The sequence below is a fragment of the Symsagittifera roscoffensis genome, chromosome 7 (genome assembly GCF_963678635.1).
Source record: "Symsagittifera roscoffensis chromosome 7, txSymRosc1.1, whole genome shotgun sequence".
Classification (NCBI taxonomy): domain Eukaryota; kingdom Metazoa; phylum Xenacoelomorpha; order Acoela; family Convolutidae; genus Symsagittifera; species Symsagittifera roscoffensis.
Window position 1 is genome coordinate 14,476,970 of NC_087068.1, and position 24,802 is coordinate 14,501,771.

General features: G+C 34.0%; 2 protein-coding genes across 2 annotated transcripts in view; one reads left to right on the forward strand and one right to left on the reverse strand.

The window, feature by feature from the left end:
* LOC134852138 (signal recognition particle receptor subunit alpha-like) overlaps nucleotides 1-22,149 on the reverse strand; it is a 394,981-nt gene extending 372,832 nt beyond the window's left edge. Inside the window, exon 1 of the mRNA XM_063868433.1 lies at nucleotides 22,136-22,149. The gene's annotated coding sequence lies outside the window, so the exon portion shown is untranslated. The remainder of the gene's footprint in view (nucleotides 1-22,135) is intronic.
* LOC134852139 (protein archease-like) overlaps nucleotides 1-24,802 on the forward strand; it is a 124,684-nt gene that overhangs the window by 38,961 nt on the left and 60,921 nt on the right. The window lies entirely within an intron of this gene.

Below are 24,802 nucleotides of genomic sequence, written 5' to 3' on the forward strand. Positions count from 1 at the left end.
ACAAAAAGATAGATTTCGTTCCTTGTAACAAATCAATTATGGCAAATAAGCTTCGTTCAACCAATTTGGAACGATTTATAAGACGGATTAAATCTCGCTTACGCGTTAATAGCGAGAATTATATTGCGCGGTAATTGTCCCAAATTGGTCAAAATGGCCAAAATGGCAATCTTTAAACCCTCATAACTTTACAAAAAATGATCACAGGTGAAATACCTTTTCAAATTTAAGCTCAGGACAACAATACCTTTTGAATGATATAAAAAAATTCCGTCAAAAATGGCTAGTTAAAAAGTCGAAATTTGTCTGAAGAAAAAAAACCCACCCCGAGCACAAATATTCCGTTACTTTCGTATCGAAAGTCGGAACAATTACTTTATCTAATGATAAAAACGTATTATTTGAAATGCGAACTTTGTTTTCTCCTTGCATTGACTGTTTCAAAAGTGTCTGTGATCCCGTCTTCACTTATAAGTTTGCGAATTTTTTATTTCCATAGGATCGTCTTATAATTTTAAGCATATATTTTTTAAAAATCACAGATATTTTGATATCTAACCAGAAAGAGTTTTTAATTTTCCTGATTCTTATCAAACTATCACGTTTCATAGTTTTACACAATTCCTCCTTGCAAGTCGGTATTACTTTTAATTTTTTCATACGTCGCTCTTATTAGCTCTTTGATTGATCAGTACATTGTTTGATATATCACTTGCACATACAAATTATGCTGTTTTAGAAGACTAGATAAATTGAGGTGAAATGAAAGTTGCCATATTATTGCGCAAGATGTAATTGCCCTTTTCAAAAATGTTAACAACATTTGTTTTAGTTCATTTTTCATTAGTAACTAGACCTAATTACTAATGAGATTTTCTTCTTGAGCTTTTTTGCGTTAAACTCTAAAATGGCTAACTTATCATTGCTTATGGTGACATTGTTCGGAAAAAAATAATTTTTGGACCTGCTAACGTCGCTTACCTCCTGCTGTTGGATTTAAGCCTTAAATATGACATCAAAAGCGCCCGACTTTTTTGCAAATAATTCTACCTTATTCTTCTGACAGACACTTGGCAAGTCATTAATATAGAGCAAAAAAACACCGAATCCTACGTAGTTAAATTGAAGTTTTGTTGCTCAAACTCGAATTTAAAAAAAAATCAGGTACTATTTGCAATTTTTCAGTTGTTAACTTCACACATTATCAATTTCACCTCATAAACCATTTATTTTTCATTTCTTCAGGAAAGTTTTATGTTCAACTGTATCCACGCTGAGCTGTTTTTTTTTCAACTCCACACTATTTATTCAGTGAGGCTCAAGATAGCATCAACTGTGCTTTTTATATCTGAATTTTAACAGAAAAAGTAGAAAGGCATATATTTGTTTCAAAACGTTTTCATAAAGTTGAAAAACAATTTGTCGAACAATTTCTCAATAATTGGTTAAGGAGAAATATGAGGTTACATCAGTCGGACATGGTTCTATTATTATCAACTGGCTGTAGTCTTGAAACTTGATGGATATTATAATAGTTCTGAACAGCTGTGAACATGGATACCTGGTTGCAAGACACACAGCACAATGCTCCAATAAGTCGTTTTAAGGAAACAAATCTAAAATGATTTTAAGAAAATCAAACATTAAATGAAAACTTATGCTTGCAGTTTCTCTTTTCAATTTTCCTGCTTTTTGTTTTTCAAAAGCATGCGATTGAATTAGGTTACAAACAAAAACAAGACTGCTCATATCAGGGAGAAGCCCTGAATGTTCCGACTGCCTTTTAAAGCCTTTTAAGGTTTATGGAGCAGCAGTAAAAGCATTAAAAAAATTAAAGGAAATAAATAAAAATAAAATTTTTTTCTAAAATTTGAAATTTTTTGTAAAAATCATCCCCCCACGCCATATAAAGTACAAAAAGAGAGGTTTCATTCCTTGTAACAAATCAATTATGGCAAATAAGCTTCGTTCAACCAATTTGGAACGATTTATAAGACGGATTAAATCTCCGCTTACGCGTTAATAGCGCGAATTATATCGCGCGTTAATTGTCCCAAGTTGGTCAAATTGGTCAAAATGGCAATTTTTAAACCCTCATAACTTTACAAAAAATGATCACAGGTGAAATATTTTTTCAAATTTAAGTTCAAGACAACAATAGTTTTCGAATGATATAAAAAATTCCATCAAAAATGGCTAGTTAAAAAGTCGAACTTGGTCTGAAGAAAAAAAAACCCACCCCGAGCACAAATATTCCGTTACTTTCGTATCGAAAGTCGGAACAACAAGACTGCTCGTATCAGGGCGAAGCCCTGAATGTTCCGACTGCCCTTAAGGTTTATGAAGCAGTAATAACATAAACAACATAAAAACACTAAATGAAATTAAAAAAACGAACATTTTTGTTTTCTAAAATTTGAAAATTTTTCAATGAAAATCATCCCCCCACACGCCATATAAAGAACAAAAAGAGAGATTTTGTTCCTTGTAACAAATCAATTATGGCAAATAAGCTTCGTTCAACCAATTTGGAACGATTTATAAGACGGATTAAATCTCCGCTTACGCGTTAATAGCGCGAATTATATCGCGCGTTAATTGTCCCAAATTGGTCAAAATGGCCAAAATGGCAATCTTTAAACCCTCATAACTCTACGAAAAATGATCACAGGTGAAATATTGTTTCAAATTTAAGCTCAGGACAACAATACTTTTTGAATGATAAAAAAAATTCCGTCAAAAATAGCTAGTTAAAATGTCGAAATTTGTCTGAAGAAAAAACAAACCCACCCCGAGCACAAATATTCCGTTACTTTCGTATCAAAAGTAGGGACAACAAGACTGCTCGTATCAAAGCGAAGCCCTGAATGTTCCGACTGCCTTTAAGGTTTATGAAGCAGTAATAACATAAACAACATAAAAACATTAAATGAAATTTAAAAAAATCGAACATTTTTGATTTCTAAAATTTGAAAAATTTTCAATGAAAATCATCACCCCACACGCCATATTAAGTACAAAAAGAGAAATTTTGTTCCTTGTAACAAATCAATTATGGCAAATAAGCTTCGTTCAACCAAATTGGAACGATTTATAAGACGTATTAAATCTCCGCTTACGCGTTATTAGCGCGAATTATATCGCGCGTTAATTGTCCCAGATTGGTCAAAATGGCGAAAATGGTAATCTTTAAACCCTCATAACTCAACAAAAAAAAATCACAGGTGAAATATTTTTTAAAATTTAAGCTCAGGACAACAATACCTTTTGAATGATAAAAAAAAATTCCGTCAAAATGGCTAGTTAAAAAGTCGAAATTTGTCTGAAGAAAAAACAAACCCACCCCGAGCACAAATATTCCGTTACTTTCGTATCGAAAGTCGGAACAACAAGACTGCTCGTATCAGGGCGAAGCTCTGAATGTTCCGACTGCCTTTAAGGTTTATGGAGCAGTAATAACATAAACAACATAAAAACATTAAATGAAATTTAAAAAAAGAACATTTTTGTTTTCTAAAATTTGAAAATTTTTCAATGAAAATCATCCTCCCACACGCCATATAAAGAACAAAAAGAGAGATTTTGTTCCTTGTAACAAATCAATTATGGCAAATAAGCTTCGTTCAACCAATTTGGAACGATTTATAAGACGGATTAAATCTCCGCTTACGCGTTAATAGCGCGAATTATATCGCGCGTTAATTGTCCCAGATTGGTCAAAATGGCGAAAATGGTAATCTTTAAACCCTCATAACTCTACAAAAAATAATCACAGGTGAAATATTTTTTAAAATTTAAGCTCAGGACAACAATACCTTTTGAATGATAAAAAAAATCCGTCAAAATGGCTAGTTAAAAAGTCGAAATTTGTCTGAAGAAAAAACAAACCCACCCCGAGCACAAATATTCCGTTACTTTCGTATCGAAAGTCGGAACAACAAGACTGCTCGTATCAGGGCGAAACCCTGAATGTTCCGACTGCCTTTAAGGTTTATGAAGCAGTAATAACATAAACAACATAAAAACATTAATTGAAATTTAAAAAAACGAACATTTTTGATTTCTAAAATTTGAAAAATTTTCAATGAAAATCATCCCCCCACACGCCATATTAAGTACAAAAAGAGAAATTTCGTTCCTTGTAACAAATCAATTATGGCAAATAAGCTTCGTTCAACCAAATTGGAACGATTTATAAGACGTATTAAATCTCCGCTTACGCGTTATTAGCGCGAATTATATCGCGCGTTAATTGTCCCAGATTGGTCAAAATGGCGAAAATGGTAATCTTTAAACCCTCATAACTCAACAAAAAAAAATCACAGGTAAAATATTTTTTAAAATTTAAGCTCAGGACAACAATACCTTTTGAATGATAAAAAAAAATTCCGTCAAAATGGCTAGTTAAAAAGTCGAAATTTGTCTGAAGAAAAAACAAACCCACCCCGAGCACAAATATTCCGTTACTTTCGTATCGAAAGTCGGAACAACAAGACTGCTCGTATCAGGGCGAAGCTCTGAATGTTCCGACTGCCTTTAAGGTTTATGGAGCAGTAATAACATAAACAACATAAAAACATTAAATGAAATTTAAAAAAAGAACATTTTTGTTTTCTAAAATTTGAAAATTTTTCAATGAAAATCATCCCCCCACACGCCATATAAAGAACAAAAAGAGAGATTTTGTTCCTTATAACAAATCAATTATGGCAAATAAGCTTCGTTCAACCAATTTGGAACGATTTATAAGACGGATTAAATCTCCGCTTACGCGTTAATAGCGCGAATTATATCGCGCGTTAATTGTCCCAGATTGGTCAAAATGGCGAAAATGGTAATCTTTAAACCCTCATAACTCTACAAAAAATAATCACAGGTGAAATACCTTTTCAAATTTAAGCTCAGGACAACAATACCTTTTGAATGATATAAAAAAATTCCGTCAAAAATGGCTAGTTAAAAAGTCGAAATTTGTCTGAAGAAAAAACAAACCCACCCCGAGCACAAATATTCCGTTACTTTCGTATCGAAAGTCGGAACAACAAGACTGCTCGTATCAGGGCGAAGCCCTGAATGTTCCGACTGCCCTTAAGGTTTATGAAGCAGTAATAACATAAACAACATAAAAACACTAAATGAAATTAAAAAAACGAACATTTTTGTTTTCTAAAATTTGAAAATTTTTCAATGAAAATCATCCCCCCACACGCCATATAAAGAACAAAAAGAGAAATTTCGTTCCTTGTAACAAATCAATTATGGCAAATAAGCTTCGTTCAACCAAATTGGAACGATTTATAAGACGTATTAAATCTCCGCTTACGCGTTATTAGCGCGAATTATATCGCGCGTTAATTGTCCCAGATTGGTCAAAATGGCGAAAATGGTAATCTTTAAACCCTCATAACTCAACAAAAAAAAATCACAGGTAAAATATTTTTTAAAATTTAAGCTCAGGACAACAATACCTTTTGAATGATAAAAAAAAATTCCGTCAAAATGGCTAGTTAAAAAGTCGAAATTTGTCTGAAGAAAAAACAAACCCACCCCGAGCACAAATATTCCGTTACTTTCGTATCGAAAGTCGGAACAACAAGACTGCTCGTATCAGGGCGAAGCTCTGAATGTTCCGACTGCCTTTAAGGTTTATGGAGCAGTAATAACATAAACAACATAAAAACATTAATTGAAATTTAAAAAAACGAACATTTTTGATTTCTAAAATTTGAAAAATTTTCAATGAAAATCATCCCCCCACACGCCATATTAAGTACAAAAAGAGAAATTTCGTTCCTTGTAACAAATCAATTATGGCAAATAAGCTTCGTTCAACCAAATTGGAACGATTTATAAGACGTATTAAATCTCCGCTTACGCGTTATTAGCGCGAATTATATCGCGCGTTAATTGTCCCAGATTGGTCAAAATGGCGAAAATGGTAATCTTTAAACCCTCATAACTCAACAAAAAAAAATCACAGGTAAAATATTTTTTAAAATTTAAGCTCAGGACAACAATACCTTTTGAATGATAAAAAAAAATTCCGTCAAAATGGCTAGTTAAAAAGTCGAAATTTGTCTGAAGAAAAAACAAACCCACCCCGAGCACAAATATTCCGTTACTTTCGTATCGAAAGTCGGAACAACAAGACTGCTCGTATCAGGGCGAAGCCCTGAATGTTCCGACTGCCCTTAAGGTTTATGAAGCAGTAATAACATAAACAACATAAAAACACTAAATGAAATTAAAAAAACGAACATTTTTGTTTTCTAAAATTTGAAAATTTTTCAATGAAAATCATCCCCCCACACGCCATATAAAGAACAAAAAGAGAGATTTTGTTCCTTGTAACAAATCAATTATGGCAAATAAGCTTCGTTCAACCAATTTGGAACGATTTATAAGACGGATTAAATCTCCGCTTACGCGTTAATAGCGCGAATTATATCGCGCGTTAATTGTCCCAAATTGGTCAAAATGGCCAAAATGGCAATCTTTAAACCCTCATAACTCTACGAAAAATGATCACAGGTGAAATATTGTTTCAAATTTAAGCTCAGGACAACAATACTTTTTGAATGATAAAAAAAATTCCGTCAAAAATAGCTAGTTAAAATGTCGAAATTTGTCTGAAGAAAAAACAAACCCACCCCGAGCACAAATATTCCGTTACTTTCGTATCAAAAGTAGGGACAACAAGACTGCTCGTATCAAAGCGAAGCCCTGAATGTTCCGACTGCCTTTAAGGTTTATGAAGCAGTAATAACATAAACAACATAAAAACATTAAATGAAATTTAAAAAAATCGAACATTTTTGATTTCTAAAATTTGAAAAATTTTCAATGAAAATCATCACCCCACACGCCATATTAAGTACAAAAAGAGAAATTTTGTTCCTTGTAACAAATCAATTATGGCAAATAAGCTTCGTTCAACCAAATTGGAACGATTTATAAGACGTATTAAATCTCCGCTTACGCGTTATTAGCGCGAATTATATCGCGCGTTAATTGTCCCAGATTGGTCAAAATGGCGAAAATGGTAATCTTTAAACCCTCATAACTCAACAAAAAAAAATCACAGGTGAAATATTTTTTAAAATTTAAGCTCAGGACAACAATACCTTTTGAATGATAAAAAAAAATTCCGTCAAAATGGCTAGTTAAAAAGTCGAAATTTGTCTGAAGAAAAAACAAACCCACCCCGAGCACAAATATTCCGTTACTTTCGTATCGAAAGTCGGAACAACAAGACTGCTCGTATCAGGGCGAAGCTCTGAATGTTCCGACTGCCTTTAAGGTTTATGGAGCAGTAATAACATAAACAACATAAAAACATTAAATGAAATTTAAAAAAAGAACATTTTTGTTTTCTAAAATTTGAAAATTTTTCAATGAAAATCATCCTCCCACACGCCATATAAAGAACAAAAAGAGAGATTTTGTTCCTTGTAACAAATCAATTATGGCAAATAAGCTTCGTTCAACCAATTTGGAACGATTTATAAGACGGATTAAATCTCCGCTTACGCGTTAATAGCGCGAATTATATCGCGCGTTAATTGTCCCAGATTGGTCAAAATGGCGAAAATGGTAATCTTTAAACCCTCATAACTCTACAAAAAATAATCACAGGTGAAATATTTTTTAAAATTTAAGCTCAGGACAACAATACCTTTTGAATGATAAAAAAAATCCGTCAAAATGGCTAGTTAAAAAGTCGAAATTTGTCTGAAGAAAAAACAAACCCACCCCGAGCACAAATATTCCGTTACTTTCGTATCGAAAGTCGGAACAACAAGACTGCTCGTATCAGGGCGAAACCCTGAATGTTCCGACTGCCTTTAAGGTTTATGAAGCAGTAATAACATAAACAACATAAAAACATTAATTGAAATTTAAAAAAACGAACATTTTTGATTTCTAAAATTTGAAAAATTTTCAATGAAAATCATCCCCCCACACGCCATATTAAGTACAAAAAGAGAAATTTCGTTCCTTGTAACAAATCAATTATGGCAAATAAGCTTCGTTCAACCAAATTGGAACGATTTATAAGACGTATTAAATCTCCGCTTACGCGTTATTAGCGCGAATTATATCGCGCGTTAATTGTCCCAGATTGGTCAAAATGGCGAAAATGGTAATCTTTAAACCCTCATAACTCAACAAAAAAAAATCACAGGTAAAATATTTTTTAAAATTTAAGCTCAGGACAACAATACCTTTTGAATGATAAAAAAAAATTCCGTCAAAATGGCTAGTTAAAAAGTCGAAATTTGTCTGAAGAAAAAACAAACCCACCCCGAGCACAAATATTCCGTTACTTTCGTATCGAAAGTCGGAACAACAAGACTGCTCGTATCAGGGCGAAGCTCTGAATGTTCCGACTGCCTTTAAGGTTTATGGAGCAGTAATAACATAAACAACATAAAAACATTAAATGAAATTTAAAAAAAGAACATTTTTGTTTTCTAAAATTTGAAAATTTTTCAATGAAAATCATCCCCCCACACGCCATATAAAGAACAAAAAGAGAGATTTTGTTCCTTATAACAAATCAATTATGGCAAATAAGCTTCGTTCAACCAATTTGGAACGATTTATAAGACGGATTAAATCTCCGCTTACGCGTTAATAGCGCGAATTATATCGCGCGTTAATTGTCCCAGATTGGTCAAAATGGCGAAAATGGTAATCTTTAAACCCTCATAACTCTACAAAAAATAATCACAGGTGAAATATTTTTTAAAATTTAAGCTCAGGACAACAATACCTTTTGAATGATAAAAAAAATTCCGTCAAAATGGCTAGTTAAAAAGTCGAAATTTGTCTGAAGAAAAAACAAACCCACCCCGAGCACAAATATTCCGTTACTTTCGTATCGAAAGTCGGAACAACAAGACTGCTCGTATCAAGGCGAAGCCCTGAATGTTCCGACTGCCCTTAAGGTTTATGAAGCAGTAATAACATAAACAACATAAAAACACTAAATGAAATTAAAAAAACGAACATTTTTGTTTTCTAAAATTTGAAAATTTTTCAATGAAAATCATCCCCCCACACGCCATATAAAGAACAAAAAGAGAGATTTTGTTCCTTGTAAAAAATCAATTATGGCAAATAAGCTTCGTTCAACCAATTTGGAACGATTTATAAGACGGATTAAATCTCCGCTTACGCGTTAATAGCGCGAATTATATCGCGCGTTAATTGTCCCAAATTGGTCAAAATGGCCAAAATGGCAATCTTTAAACCCTCATAACTCTACGAAAAATGATCACAGGTGAAATATTGTTTCAAATTTAAGCTCAGGACAACAATACTTTTTGAATGATAAAAAAAATTCCGTCAAAAATGGCTAGTTAAAATGTCGAAATTTGTCTGAAGAAAAAACAAACCCACCCCGAGCACAAATATTCCGTTACTTTCGTATCAAAAGTAGGGACAACAAGACTGCTCGTATCAAAGCGAAGCCCTGAATGTTCCGACTGCCTTTAAGGTTTATGAAGCAGTAATAACATAAACAACATAAAAACATTAAATGAAATTTAAAAAAATCGAACATTTTTGATTTCTAAAATTTGAAAAATTTTCAATGAAAATCATCACCCCACACGCCATATTAAGTACAAAAAGCGAAATTTTGTTCCTTGTAACAAATCAATTATGGCAAATAAGCTTCGTTCAACCAAATTGGAACGATTTATAAGACGTATTAAATCTCCGCTTACGCGTTATTAGCGCGAATTATATCGCGCGTTAATTGTCCCAGATTGGTCAAAATGGCGAAAATGGTAATCTTTAAACCCTCATAACTCTACAAAAAATAATCACAGGTGAAATATTTTTTTAAAATTTAAGCTCAGGACAACAATACCTTTTGAATGATAAAAAAAAATTCCGTCAAAATGGCTAGTTAAAAAGTCGAAATTTGTCTGAAGAAAAAACAAACCCACCCCGAGCACAAATATTCCGTTACTTTCGTATCGAAAGTCGGAACAACAAGACTGCTCGTATCAGGGCGAAGCTCTGAATGTTCCGACTGCCTTTAAGGTTTATGGAGCAGTAATAACATAAACAACATAAAAACATTAAATGAAATTTAAAAAAAGAACATTTTTGTTTTCTAAAATTTGAAAATTTTTCAATGAAAATCATCCTCCCACACGCCATATAAAGAACAAAAAGAGAGATTTTGTTCCTTGTAACAAATCAATTATGGCAAATAAGCTTCGTTCAACCAATTTGGAACGATTTATAAGACGGATTAAATCTCCGCTTACGCGTTAATAGCGCGAATTATATCGCGCGTTAATTGTCCCAGATTGGTCAAAATGGCGAAAATGGTAATCTTTAAACCCTCATAACTCTACAAAAAATAATCACAGGTGAAATATTTTTTTAAAATTTAAGCTCAGGACAACAATACCTTTTGAATGATAAAAAAAAATCCGTCAAAATGGCTAGTTAAAAAGTCGAAATTTGTCTGAAGAAAAAACAAACCCACCCCGAGCACAAATATTCCGTTACTTTCGTATCGAAAGTCGGAACAACAAGACTGCTCGTATCAGGGCGAAACCCTGAATGTTCCGACTGCCTTTAAGGTTTATGAAGCAGTAATAACATAAACAACATAAAAACATTAATTGAAATTTAAAAAAACGAACATTTTTGATTTCTAAAATTTGAAAAATTTTCAATGAAAATCATCCCCCCACACGCCATATTAAGTACAAAAAGAGAAATTTCGTTCCTTGTAACAAATCAATTATGGCAAATAAGCTTCGTTCAACCAAATTGGAACGATTTATAAGACGTATTAAATCTCCGCTTACGCGTTATTAGCGCGAATTATATCGCGCGTTAATTGTCCCAGATTGGTCAAAATGGCGAAAATGGTAATCTTTAAACCCTCATAACTCAACAAAAAAAATCACAGGTGAAATATTTTTTAAAATTTAAGCTCAGGACAACAATACCTTTTGAATGATAAAAAAAAATTCCGTCAAAATGGCTAGTTAAAAAGTCGAAATTTGTCTGAAGAAAAAACAAACCCACCCCGAGCACAAATATTCCGTTACTTTCGTATCGAAAGTCGGAACAACAAGACTGCTCGTATCAGGGCGAAGCTCTGAATGTTCCGACTGCCTTTAAGGTTTATGGAGCAGTAATAACATAAACAACATAAAAACATTAAATGAAATTTAAATAAAGAACATTTTTGTTTTCTAAAATTTGAAAAATTTTCAATGAAAATCATCCCCCCACACGCCATATTAAGTACAAAAAGAGAAATTTCGTTCCTTGTAACAAATCAATTATGGCAAATAAGCTTCGTTCAACCAAATTGGAACGATTTATAAGACGTATTAAATCTCCGCTTACGCGTTATTAGCGCGAATTATATCGCGCGTTAATTGTCCCAGATTGGTCAAAATGGCGAAAATAGTAATCTTTAAACCCTCATAACTCAACAAAAAAAAATCACAGGTGAAATATTTTTTAAAATTTAAGCTCAGGACAACAATACCTTTTGAATGATAAAAAAAAATTCCGTCAAAATGGCTAGTTAAAAAGTCGAAATTTGTCTGAAGAAAAAACAAACCCACCCCGAGCACAAATATTCCGTTACTTTCGTATCGAAAGTCGGAACAACAAGACTGCTCGTATCAGGGCGAAGCTCTGAATGTTCCGACTGCCTTTAAGGTTTATGGAGCAGTAATAACATAAACAACATAAAAACATTAAATGAAATTTAAAAAAAGAACATTTTTGTTTTCTAAAATTTGAAAAATTTTCAATGAAAATCATCCCCCCACACGCCATATTAAGTACAAAAAGAGAAATTTCGTTCCTTGTAACAAATCAATTATGGCAAATAAGCTTCGTTCAACCAAATTGGAACGATTTATAAGACGTATTAAATCTCCGCTTACGCGTTATTAGCGCGAATTATATCGCGCGTTAATTGTCCCAGATTGGTCAAAATGGCGAAAATGGTAATCTTCAAACCCTCATAACTCAACAAAAAAAAATCACAGGTGAAATATTTTTTAAAATTTAAGCTCAGGGCAACAATACCTTTTGAATGATAAAAAAAATTCCGTCAAAATGGCTAGTTAAAAAGTCGAAATTTGTCTGAAGAAAAAACAAACCCACCCCGAGCACAAATATTCCGTTACTTTCGTATCGAAAGTCGGAACAACAAGACTGCTCGTATCAGGGCGAAGCTCTGAATGTTCCGACTGCCTTTAAGGTTTATGGAGCAGTAATAACATAAACAACATAAAAACATTAAATGAAATTTAAAAAAAGAACATTTTTGTTTTCTAAAATTTGAAAAATTTTCAATGAAAATCATCCCCCCACACGCCATATTAAGTACAAAAAGAGAAATTTCGTTCCTTGTAACAAATCAATTATGGCAAATAAGCTTCGTTCAACCAATTTGGAACGATTTATAAGACGGATTAAATCTCCGCTAACGCGTTAATAGTGCGAATTATATCGCGCGTTAATTGTCCCAAATTGGTCAAATTGGCCAAAATGGCAATCTTTAAATCCTCATAACTTTTCGAAAAATGATCACAGGTGAAATATTTTTTAAAATTTAAGCTCAGGACAACAATACCTTTTGAATGATAAAAAAAATCCGTCAAAATGGCTAGTTAAAAAGTCGAAATTTGTCTGAAGAAAAAACAAACCCACCCCGAGCACAAATATTCCGTTACTTTCGTATCGAAAGTCGGAACAACAAGACTGCTCGTATCAGGGCGAAACCCTGAATGTTCCGACTGCCTTTAAGGTTTATGAAGCAGTAATAACATAAACAGCATAAAAACATTAATTGAAATTTAAAAAAACGAACATTTTTGATTTCTAAAATTTGAAAAATTTTCAATGAAAATCATCCCCCCACACGCCATATTAAGTACAAAAAGAGAAATTTCGTTCCTTGTAACAAATCAATTATGGCAAATAAGCTTCGTTCAACCAAATTGGAACGATTTATAAGACGTATTAAATCTCCGCTTACGCGTTATTAGCGCGAATTATATCGCGCGTTAATTGTCCCAGATTGGTCAAAATGGCGAAAATGGTAATCTTTAAACCCTCATAACTCAACAAAAAAAAATCACAGGTGAAATATTTTTTAAAATTTAAGCTCAGGACAACAATACCTATTGAATGATAAAAAAAAATTCCGTCAAAATGGCTAGTTAAAAAGTCGAAATTTGTCTGAAGAAAAAACAAACCCACCCCGAGCACAAATATTCCGTTACTTTCGTATCCAAAGCCGGAACAACAAGACTGCTCGTATCAGGGCGAAGCTCTGAATGTTCCGACTTCCTTTAAGGTTTATGGAGCAGTAATAACATAAACAACATAAAAACATTAAATGAAATTTAAAAAAAGAACATTTTTGTTTTCTAAAATTTGAAAATTTTTCAATGAAAATCATCCCCCCACACGCCATATAAAGAACAAAAAGAGAGATTTTGTTCCTTATAACAAATCAATTATGGCAAATAAGCTTCGTTCAACCAATTTGGAACGATTTATAAGACGGATTAAATCTCCGCTTACGCGTTAATAGCGCGAATTATATCGCGCGTTAATTGTCCCAGATTGGTCAAAATGGCGAAAATGGTAATCTTTAAACCCTCATAACTCTACAAAAAATAATCACAGGTGAAATATTTTTTAAAATTTAAGCTCAGGACAACACTACCTTTTGAATGATAAAAAAAATTCCGTCAAAATGGCTAGTTAAAAAGTCGAAATTTGTCTGAAGAAAAAACAAACCCACCCCGAGCACAAATATTCCGTTACTTTCGTATCGAAAGTCGGAACAACAAGACTGCTCGTATCAAGGCGAAGCCCTGAATGTTCCGACTGCCTTTAAGGTTTATGAAGCAGTAATAACATAAACAACATAAAAAAACATTAATTGAAATTAAAAAAAACGATTATTTTTGATTTATAAAATTTGAAAAATTTTCAATGAAAATCATCCCCCCACACGCCATATTAAGTACAAAAAGAGAAATTTCGTTCCTTGTAACAAATCAATTATGGCAAATAAGCTTCGTTCAACCAAATTGGAACGATTTATATGACGTATTAAATCTCCGCTTAAGCGTTATTAGCGCGAGTTATATCGCGCGTTAATTGTCCCAGATTGGTCAAAATGGCGAAAATGGTAATCTTTAAACCCTCATAACTCTACAAAAAATAATCACAGGTGAAATATTTTTGAAAATTTAAGCTCAGGACAACAATACCTTTTGAATGATAAAAAAAAATTCCGTCAAAATGGCTAGTTAAAAAGTCGAAATTTGTCTGAAGAAAAAACAAACCCACCCCGAGCACAAATATTCCGTTACTTTCGTATCGAAAGTCGGAACAACAAGACTGCTCGTATCAGGGCGAAGCTCTGAATGTTCCGACTGCCTTTAAGGTTTTTGGAGCAGTAATAACATAAACAACATAAAAACATTAAATGAAATTTAAAAAAAGAACATTTTTGTTTCCTAAAATTTGAAAATTTTTCAATGAAAATCATCCCCCCACACGCCATATAAAGTACGAAACAATAAATTTTTATTTCTAGTAAAAAATCAATCTAGTAACAAATGAATTAAAACAAGATGAAGAAGAAAAATTCTAAAATTTGAATTTTTTTTTGAAAATCACTCCCCCACACGCCATACAAAAAACAAAAGGATAGATTTCGCTCCTTGTAACACACCAATTATGGCAAATAAACTTCTTTCAACCAATTTGGAACGATTTTAAGACGGATTAACTCTCCGCTCACGCGTTAATAGCGCGAAATATTTCGCACGTTAATTGTCCCAAACTGGCCAAAGTGGCAATCTTTAAACCACCGTAACTTTACGAAAAACAATCACAGGTAAAATATCTTTTCAAATTTGAGCTCAGGACAACAATACTTTTCGAATGATAAAAAAATTCCGTCAAAAATGGCTAGTTAAAAAGTCGAATTTTGTCTGAAGAAAAAAACCCTCACCAAAATATTCCGTTACTTTCGTATCGAAAGTCGGAACAATAAAGCGTTGTTTAAAAAAGTATGACTATTTGATGAGATATCGAAAACTTGAAAGTTTCCTGTTTTATCTGGTAAGATAGACGCCAAGTGTTTTAGTTGATTATTCTGACTAAAAGTTGGCTTCAGAAAGATTAATGAGCAAAACATTGTTTGACTTGACTTTTGATCTGAGCGTTTTTAATGTACTAGGCGCCTAAATTTTGTTTTAGCTAATTGAAACTCTTAATCGATTACTTTTTGTAAAACCTCATTAACTGAATAAACAGTTTATATTTTGTCATTTAGCGAAGTTTGGATCTTTTTATCTTCATATTGCTGTTGTTGATTACTGGTCGTTAAGTTACTCAAATCAAAATGTACAAAAATTCAACTGTTAACACTGGAGGGTATGGTATTTAAATCAATTATTTCGAATTAAAAAAGTAGGATAGTTTTTTTTCACACCAGCCGCTCCTTGAGGGGGGGGGGGGGCACAGTTTTCTAATTTTCTAAACCATGCGTTCCACCTCATTCTTTGAGAAATCAGCCACTTATTTGTTGAAATCAGAGTAATTTTGAAGGGTAGTTAAACCTATATCAAATTTTGAAATTTTGAAAATTTTTTGCGAACTTTTTTTTTAGGTCGACCAATTTGATTTTCCGAGTTCCCCGAAAATACTATAGGGGACCATATTTTGTCAAAAATTTTCTGCCCCGCGCGCAAATTTTTCAAAAAACAGACCAAAAAAGGCGTTTTTAGACACTTTTGGATAATTTTGACCCCAAAAAAATTAGATACATTAGCGCCAAAGGCGCCTTTAGAAAAAACTTAAGGTTGGTCAGCCAAAATGGATGTGAAGTTATACCAAAGGGGGGACCCTTTGGAAAAATTTTGCGAACAAGAATTGAGGGGGGGGGGAGCTACTGCCCCCATGGTACCTAGTAATTATTATTGCCCCATTAGAGCCTGCAAAAAAGCGCTGTTTAATCGACACGAGCTTTGAATCTGTCGACGATTCCCTGTCATGTTAAATCACCATTAAAATGGGTCGGGTTTTGTTTGATACTTTGATCACTTTGTTATACCCACTGTTTTAACTAGCTCTACCGATGCCGGACTGGGGGAGGAGTTGCCAGAAAACGCCTCCTACCTGTGGATCTTTTCTGTAACAGCTATCTTTAGTCTGTCTATTCTTATCTTGATGGTCAGCTGTGCTATTTTGATGTCACGTGGTCGCTGGAACTGGATCCAAATTCCCATCATTCGACTCCAGTCTCCGTCCCAAAACTCCCCGGGTCGGGTAGCCACAATAGAAACTAAAGAAAAGAATATTTCTTTTTTCCAAATAATTGACACTTTGCTTGCATAATAATAGCTTGCATAATCTTATCGGTAAATATGAAAAATTGCAACGATAAGCTTAATTTTACTTTTAAAAATCCACCCCCTTGATAAAATTTTAGATCTACACCTGGAAAAAACAGTGATATACTGTGCCAGCCGAAGTATAAGCGAGCTAGTATAAGCGAAATATATGCTTTTACATATAAGTTCAGTAACATTATGTAACAGCTACGAATAGTAAGCAAACTTCAGCACAAATGTCAATTTGGGCTGGTGAATAAATTCTGCTCATTTTCGGTTTTATTGTATTGAGGGAGTTTTTGCCTTATTGTTCCGACTTTCGATACGAAAGTAACGGAATATTTGTGCTCGGGTGGGTTTTTTTTTCTTCAGACAAATTTTCGACTTTTTAACTAGCCATTTTTGACGGAATTTTTTTATATCATTCGAAAGCTATTGTTGTCAAGAGCTTAAATTTGAAAAGATATTTCACCTGTGATCATTTTTCGAAAAGTTATGAGGATTTAAAGATTGCCATTTTGGCCAATTTGACCAATTTGGGACAATTAACGCGCGATATAATTCGCACTATTAACGCGTTAGCGGAGATTTAATCCGTCTTATAAATCGTTCCAAATTGGTTGAACGAAGCTTATTTGCCAAAATTGATTTGTTTTAAGGAACGAAATCTATCTTTTTGTACTTTAAATGGCGTGTGGGGGGATGATTTTCATTTAAAAAAATTTCAAATTTTAGAAAAAAAATTTCTTTATGTTTTATTTCATTAAATTTTTTTATGTTATTACTGCTGCTCCATAAACCTTAAAAGGCAGTCGGAACATTCAGGGCTTCGCCCTGATACGAGCAGTCTTGTTTTACTTTACTCCTTGTTCTGAGTAAATGCCGTTCAAAAAATTATGGCGCGGATCTTTTTTGTTCCGACTTTGTGCTCGGGTTTTTTTTGTCTCCAGACAAAATTTAACCTTTTAACAAGCAGTTTTGGACGGAATTTCAAATAATCATTGGAAAAGTATTGTTGTCTTGAGCTCAAAATTAGAAAAAAATTGACCTTTTTCTGACCTTCCTCCTAAAACACAAGTGATGGACGTACTATGTTTGCAAGGGGCGTGTTATCAAAAAAAATCAAGTTTTGCCGAAGTAATTTTAAGTCCCCTAAGTTGATTTTTTAGGCTTTCGATGCAATAAAAAGAGTTTTATTTGCCCTAAATTTTGGCATCGCTGGCCTTTGTTTTAACAAGAGAGAGAGAGAGAGAGAGAGGGGACACTTTATTGTTTCAATATACTTATGCAGTTGCAGAACTGATTGTATAAGAATCTAGTGTACAATATTACGCAATGGTTATATAACATAACAAGAAAAAACATAAATTACTACGAGGTTGAATCAAATATTTGATTTAACAAAATAAATGTCCTTGGATACGGAAAGACTCTCCTTATTGGGTAACAGGGTGTCATCTTTTCCTATGATGAAATTTTTAATCAGAGTTTTTGTCAATGTGTACGGCAGTTTTCGATTAAACAAGGTTCGGATTATTGTGTTAAGGTTCCTGATTGATGTAAATAAGAAAGACTTACGAAGGAAATCAGTTTTACATGCTAAAGGGAACAGTAATGTTCCAGTTCGATGGTTATAGCGGAATTCAGAATTTGGGAATCTTATATGCGTGAAAGCTGGGGCATCGTTCGGCATAACCTGTGAAGGTAATGTGCTGATCGGTACTCGATAATATTCCGAGCAGTAGAAATTTTGTGCTGTTTCCTTAGAAGTGTAACGGAATCTCGTTTGCTTATATTCATTATTATCCTGATTCCCCATTTTATTTGTTTTTCGAGTTTCTCAATATTATCTTGCGTACATCCGTTTAAGAGCATGCATGGATAGTGCAAATGGCTCAGTACAAGAGTATTTAACAGGAGAATTCTAGTACGCAGAGGGATTTCGTCACGGATGCATTTTATCGTTTGGATTGCTGTAGCCATTTTTTGTAAAATTTTGTTAATTTCTTTGTCGAATGTTAAGCTTATGTCAATATTGACGCCGAGAAATTTAACTGTCTCTGTTAAATTAACTTGATAGTTTCCAACTTTTAATGAAATATTTTCAGTTAGTTTCTTTTTCGACGGTGCAGAAAATACAATGAACTGAGTTTTGTCTACATTAATTATTAATCGATTTAAGTGAAAATACAAGAGAATTTTATTGAAATTGTTTTCAATGCTCTTTGTTGCTGTTTCGGGATCTGAATGAAAACTAAGCAGAGTCGTGTCGTCGGCATATTGTACTAACGTACATGATTTGTCTATTGTTTGTGGTAAGTCATTTACATACAAGTTGAACAGCAGTGGTCCTAGTACAGTACCTTGGGGAACACCTTGCTCTAATTTAAGCCAATCTGAGTGTTCGCCGTTTACTATTGTCAATTGCTGTCTGTTTTCTAGAAATGACTTAATAAGAGTTGTTGCTGACTGTTCAAAGCCAATGTGACTTAGTTTCCTTTCAAGGACTGAATGAGAGAGTGAATCAAATGCTTTAGATAAATCAAGAAATGCAGCCGCTGCTATGTTATTTTTATCGAGATGGAATCTGATTTTTTCTGTTGTGTATAAAAGAGCATCATTAGTTGAATAACCTGGACGAAAGCCAAATTGTTTTGGATTTAGAATATTGGAATTTGCTAAGAATTCGTGAATTTGGGATGAAAAAATTTTTTCAAACAACTTCGATAGAGTGGGTGTAATAGAAATTGGACGATAATTTACTGGATCTGTCGAGTCGCCTTTTTTGAATATGGGAAAAACGTGTGCCTTTTTTAAGGTATATGGGAATACGGATTTCGAGATGCATTCATTGATAATCATCGTAAGAATTGGGTATACAGTATTAATGCTGTCTTTTAGAGCCCAAGCAGGGATTTTGCTTGGTCCTAATGGCTTGTTTAAGGGAAGTAATAAAATTGCATCTTTCATTTCTTTGTGAGTTATGAACCTGAATTGAAAGTGCCTATTTGTTTTGCTGTGTACACTGTACTCAGTTGGTACATCTATGGGAGGATCTGCGTTTTTGTATTCTCCTAATGTTGAGAACCTGTAGTTAAGGAAATTTGCTTTCTTCTTATTTTCAATTATAGTGTCGCCAAACGAATTCCGTAGATCACCTATTTGCGTTGACTGTTTCATGGTGTTCCTGATAGAGTTTATGAAATTCCATTGTTTTTTTGGACAGTCAAGCATTTTGAATTGAGCTGTTTTCTCTTTCTTGTATAAATGTTTTAGATGATTGTTGTATTTATTTCTTATTCGTTTATAGTTTTCAAAATTGGCATCTGTTCTTGATAATTGATATGCCTTTAGAAGATTTTCTTTTTCCCGTTTTAAAGGTCTATTGACTGAGTTAAGTACTTTACCAGACAGCTGTAGCTGCGGTTTATTTCGGATATACTTCTGCTCTAGTGGTGCGTGAGCGTTTAGGGCATGCGAGAAAACATCTTCAAATTTTATTAACATTTTAGAGATATCGTTTTCTTGGTAGACGAGAAACCATGGACTCTGTTTAAGTTCCTCGCAGAACCTATTTTTACAATAATTGGTTTTGTTGAAGCGAAAAGTTTGAATTGGAATGGCTTTTTCGAATCGTTTTAGTTTGCTAATACACATTGTTATTAAATGGTCCGTGTTTATAGGTGGTTCTGCTACAATAGTTTCTTTACAAAAAGATTTGGTTGCTATAATGTTATCTAAAATGGATTGGCTGTTTTTAGAGTTGTATGTCGGTATCGACTTATTGGTTATTGACAAATTGTATGGTTTAATAGAATCGCTGAGAAATTTAGCTTCATGTTTATTCAAGTAGTTAATATTGAAATCTCCCAAAATCGTAACATCTCGCGCTTCGGAGGCAGCGTAATCGATACCCTTTAGTGTATCTTCTATAAAAATTTCCTTTTTGGTTGTTTGTGTGGATTGTAGGCAATAGCAATTATCTGTCTTTTTGATTTTTTTGAGATGATTGGGCTATATGCCACCCAGAGTCCTTCAAAATGGGAGGGACGTAGATAATTTAAATCTTCTCGAATCTTAGGGTTAAATTTTTTCGGAATAAGAAGAAGAGTACCACCACCTGTGTGTTGACCAGTGCATTTTTTGTTACGGTCGCATCTAAAAATTTCATGGGTTGTTTTGCAGAATGAATAAGTTTGATGATCGCATGTTTCGTCAAGCCAGGTTTCCGTAAGACCAATAATTGTGTTTGAGTCAACTATTTCTGACAAGAAACGCATTTCCATGTGTTTGTTCTTTATGCTTCTACAATTTAGAGTTATATATTTGAGGAAGTTGTGGTGTTCCTTTGCTTTGTTTGCCAGGATTTCATATGAAAGTGCGGGACCTGGATTGACTTCGATGTCCCCACATTGAAGAAGCAGGATTTCCAATATTCCAATCTGAAAGGTTAGTATCACAACTGCGCAATAGATGCCAGCTGTGAATCTAAAGTGGCGGTTAGACGTCATGTTTCTAGTTTTGAGTAGTGCGGTGCTGTTGGGTTCATTGTACTTAATGGTAATGCTAGTTAAAAGGGAGAAAATAATGAGAGTCTTTAAAAGCCATTGGCTAAACATAAATTTGATAGATCCAGATCATTGGGTAATAGACTACTAAAACAGCATTAGTATGGATAGTATCTATTATGGCGTAAGTCATAATTACTACGATTGGTATTCATATAATTGTAGGTTTGATTGTTGCTGAAACCATGGCTCGCAAGACTCTTTGGGTGCTCGGGGCCCCACGAGACTTGGCTTGAACCAGGTTTCATACGATTCCTCTGAGGGTGCGCTGGGCCCCTAGAGTTGGAAGTATTCGGAGAAACAACTCGAGGTGATAAGCTGGATAATGGTAGCACCTTTTCCATGATTGCATTTTTTAAAGTACTAACAGAACGCATCAAATGTACTTCATCAAAGAAGATTGACTGATAGTCGTTTATGCTGACAATTTTATCGTATACAGGAACAATTTGATACTTTTTTTTCTTAAATTTATGAGCAATAAGGCTGTTGAATTCAGTTATACGTTTACCACTTACAGAATCGGGTCCCGATTTCACAGGCGGGACTTGGCATATATTGATTATTGTAGGTGAAAACTTTGTCTCAATTTCACTAATGGTGGCGCAAAAAGTTTCAAATATATCATCTACAGATTTGTGTAGTTCCCTTGTGAGTGAATTGGTGCCGTCCTGGAAGGTTACTGATTTCAGCTCAGTATCGTCGTACTTTTTCACAACTGATTGTTTCTCGCTGCAAAATGACCCGCGGTAAGAATGAACGGCCACGTCTTTGGGCAGCTCCTTCGTGTCAAACTCCGCTAAAAAACTCGAACCAATAATCAAGTTTTGAGTATCAGTGGGGATTACTTTGGCAGCAAAATCAATAGGTGCTCTGAGTCCTTTTGCGTTTTGATTACTGTTTGGAGGATTACTGGATGTTGCTAGTACATTGACAAGGTTATATATTTGAACGTAGTACTTATCTTTTTGTTCGGGATTGAGTTTCGTGAAGTCGTCGGGCAGCATCAGAAGCATTGGTGTTGACATTGTGTGAAGCCAGGAAAATGCCAGGCATAATGGTGCTGTTGGTGTCAAGGATAATATGCTGAAGTTAGTAGTCAGTGCCCAAAGAATGGCAACTAGTGTTTCATCACTCTCTGAAACAATTTAATAAGTTTAACACAACAAAAAGGCTAAAATCTACAATCTTTTGACCAAAAAGCTTTTCGACGCTCAATTTCCTTCGAAGTAAGTTTAAAAAAAATAGTAAGTCAGAATTCTTCTGTCGGTGATAAATTATTACGCAAACTGCTTACAAATTAATTAAAAACAGCGAACGATTTTCGTTCGGATGTTCAAAATGAGTGCCCGACTTGTGGCAAAACAGCCGAGCCAAGAGCAGCTTCATTGAAAGAGGATTGCGGCAATTTGAGGCTGTCATTGCAGGGCGCAACACCAGCAGGCGTTGCGGGCAAACGCGACAACGGAGGCGTGATGCATATAATAGCAGTGCAGATATTCTGATGGTGGCGTAGCATTACGTGTACATGTCATTATGCATAGATTTTGTATTTTTGTCACAATCAAGCTCTGATTTAAAACACAAAAATACGTCAGCTCGAACGGATTTTTTTAGATAGATAATTTATTTAAATTAATAACATTAATATGAAATGTGATTATGCTGTGTGGCATGAATGCTAATTGAGACGCCACCTAATATAATGATCCTGAAATCTCCTTGCAATCAGGCAAGTTCATGGAGCCCTTTATCAAATCAGCAGAACTTGAGATAAAAGAACACATCATCTAAATTAATATGAAATGAGCTCCCTCGTAGAATTGAATTTGAAAATATATATATATATTTATGTTTCTTATTTTTCTGAGATCCGAGCGCGGGCAATGGTATGATGAAAAAAACTTTGTTTTAAACAATTTACTTTTTTCGGAGGTGGAGGGGGTAGGTGGGAGGGGGCGTAGCGATTAGCATGCGTAGCGATTCGCAGGCAAAATTCCAACATTTTCTATCTGACATTTTGGAAGCTGCCTTTCATTCCTAACAATTTACTCTTTTTCGGAGGGCTAGAGTAATAAACTGAGCATAGCAACAAACCGAGTCTGGAATTTAAATTATAAGTTGCGTTAATTATTTCCTTATGCGTCGGTCAAACCAGTGCGAACCTATAGGTTTCGACTGTATCGACCAAAATTCGGTATGTTTCGACCCTGCTTGATCAAAATTCGGTTTGTTACGACCGTGCTCAACCGAAACAAATGAGAAGGACCGTGCTCGATCCAAGCAAGTTATGTTTCGATCGTTCTCGACGTGCTCGACCCAAAAAATGTATGTTTCGACTCGACCGTGCTCGATGGAATTGGATGTATTTCGACTTTCACATAACATGAGTTATCTAATTTTAAACGTTATATATTCTGCTTTTCGGGCAACATATTATGATGCTTTTTATCAAATTGAAATGATTAGAGTTTTTGCAATTTAAATGCTTTGTCGAGATAAACAATTTTGTGGCTTTTTTGTATCTTTTGGAATACTGGTTTGAAACTTGAGTCGAAAATGTTTAAAAATATGTTGATTTCTAAAAGAAATTTTTCCCTGTGATTCCGAATTACTCTAGGACAACCGGTATTTTTGACCGTGATCGAGGTCTGCTTCGACCGTTTTTGACCATTCTCGAAGTATGTTTCGACCGTGCTCGAGGTATATTTCAAAACCCTGTCTCGACTGTTCTTAATTGGTCGAGTACTGGCATGTGCTCGACTTTGACAGTCGAAACATAAAGTGAGCACCTGGATCTGGGTAGTCTCTATTTAAAACCCGTTCAGGCTTTCAATTGTATTATTACTTCTGGCTTTTATCTGATTTTAATTATTTGATATTATCCACTAAGATTCGGTATTAAATCTCTAAAGCCCTATTATAAACACGGACTAGTTTTTCCGACCAATTTTATATCTGATCTCATAAAAATTCGATCTCATAATAACTTCTCATTTACAATGTTCCTATAGATGTTTCGAGACCAGGAAAACAGAGTACGGACAAGATAAGTACTAGATTGAGAGTTTATCGGTTGATTGAGAAGGATATCGGATTGCTGCGCAAGCGGCACAAAATGTTCCAACAATATGCATTTAAAAACTACAAAATTTTTTTTCTTTATTTTCAAACTAAAATCGATGTCTGTACAAGGTGTGACGAGAAACAAAACGTACTGAAAGTTAGTGAATTAGGCATAATCGAGCTTTGCTCAAAAAACTAGCAAGCAAAAAATGGAGAAAAAAATTGAAAAAAGTTTTTTTTTACATTAAGTTTTTAAATTTTTTAGAAAAACTGAAAGACTTGTCTATAAAAGCACCAAGTAATTTTCGAGTTACAGAAAACGAACGTTACTCGATCACTTTTTACGCTCGGAATGAGATCAAACCTGAAACATTTCAAACCCATTTTTCTCGACAGTGGAAAAAATTTCAAAATTTTTTTAACTATTGTTTGAATCACGGATGAAAAGGTTTTAAAATGATATATCAACGATTTTTTGTGGGACCTGAAAAAAATTGAAATTTCTTCCCCATTATAAATGCTAAAAACAACAAAATTTAGACACTTCTCAGCTGGTGCTACCAACGAGTCTCGAAAAAAACCTTGAAGACATCTCAATATAACCTATACAAGAAATTATAATCAATTTTCAGATGGTTTAAAAATTTATGCATCAGTCATTATTTGCTATATCACCGTATTGTTTTGACAGCAATTTAGGCAACTTTCATTTTTGCTCTATTTGACCAACAGAAAAAAAAAATATTT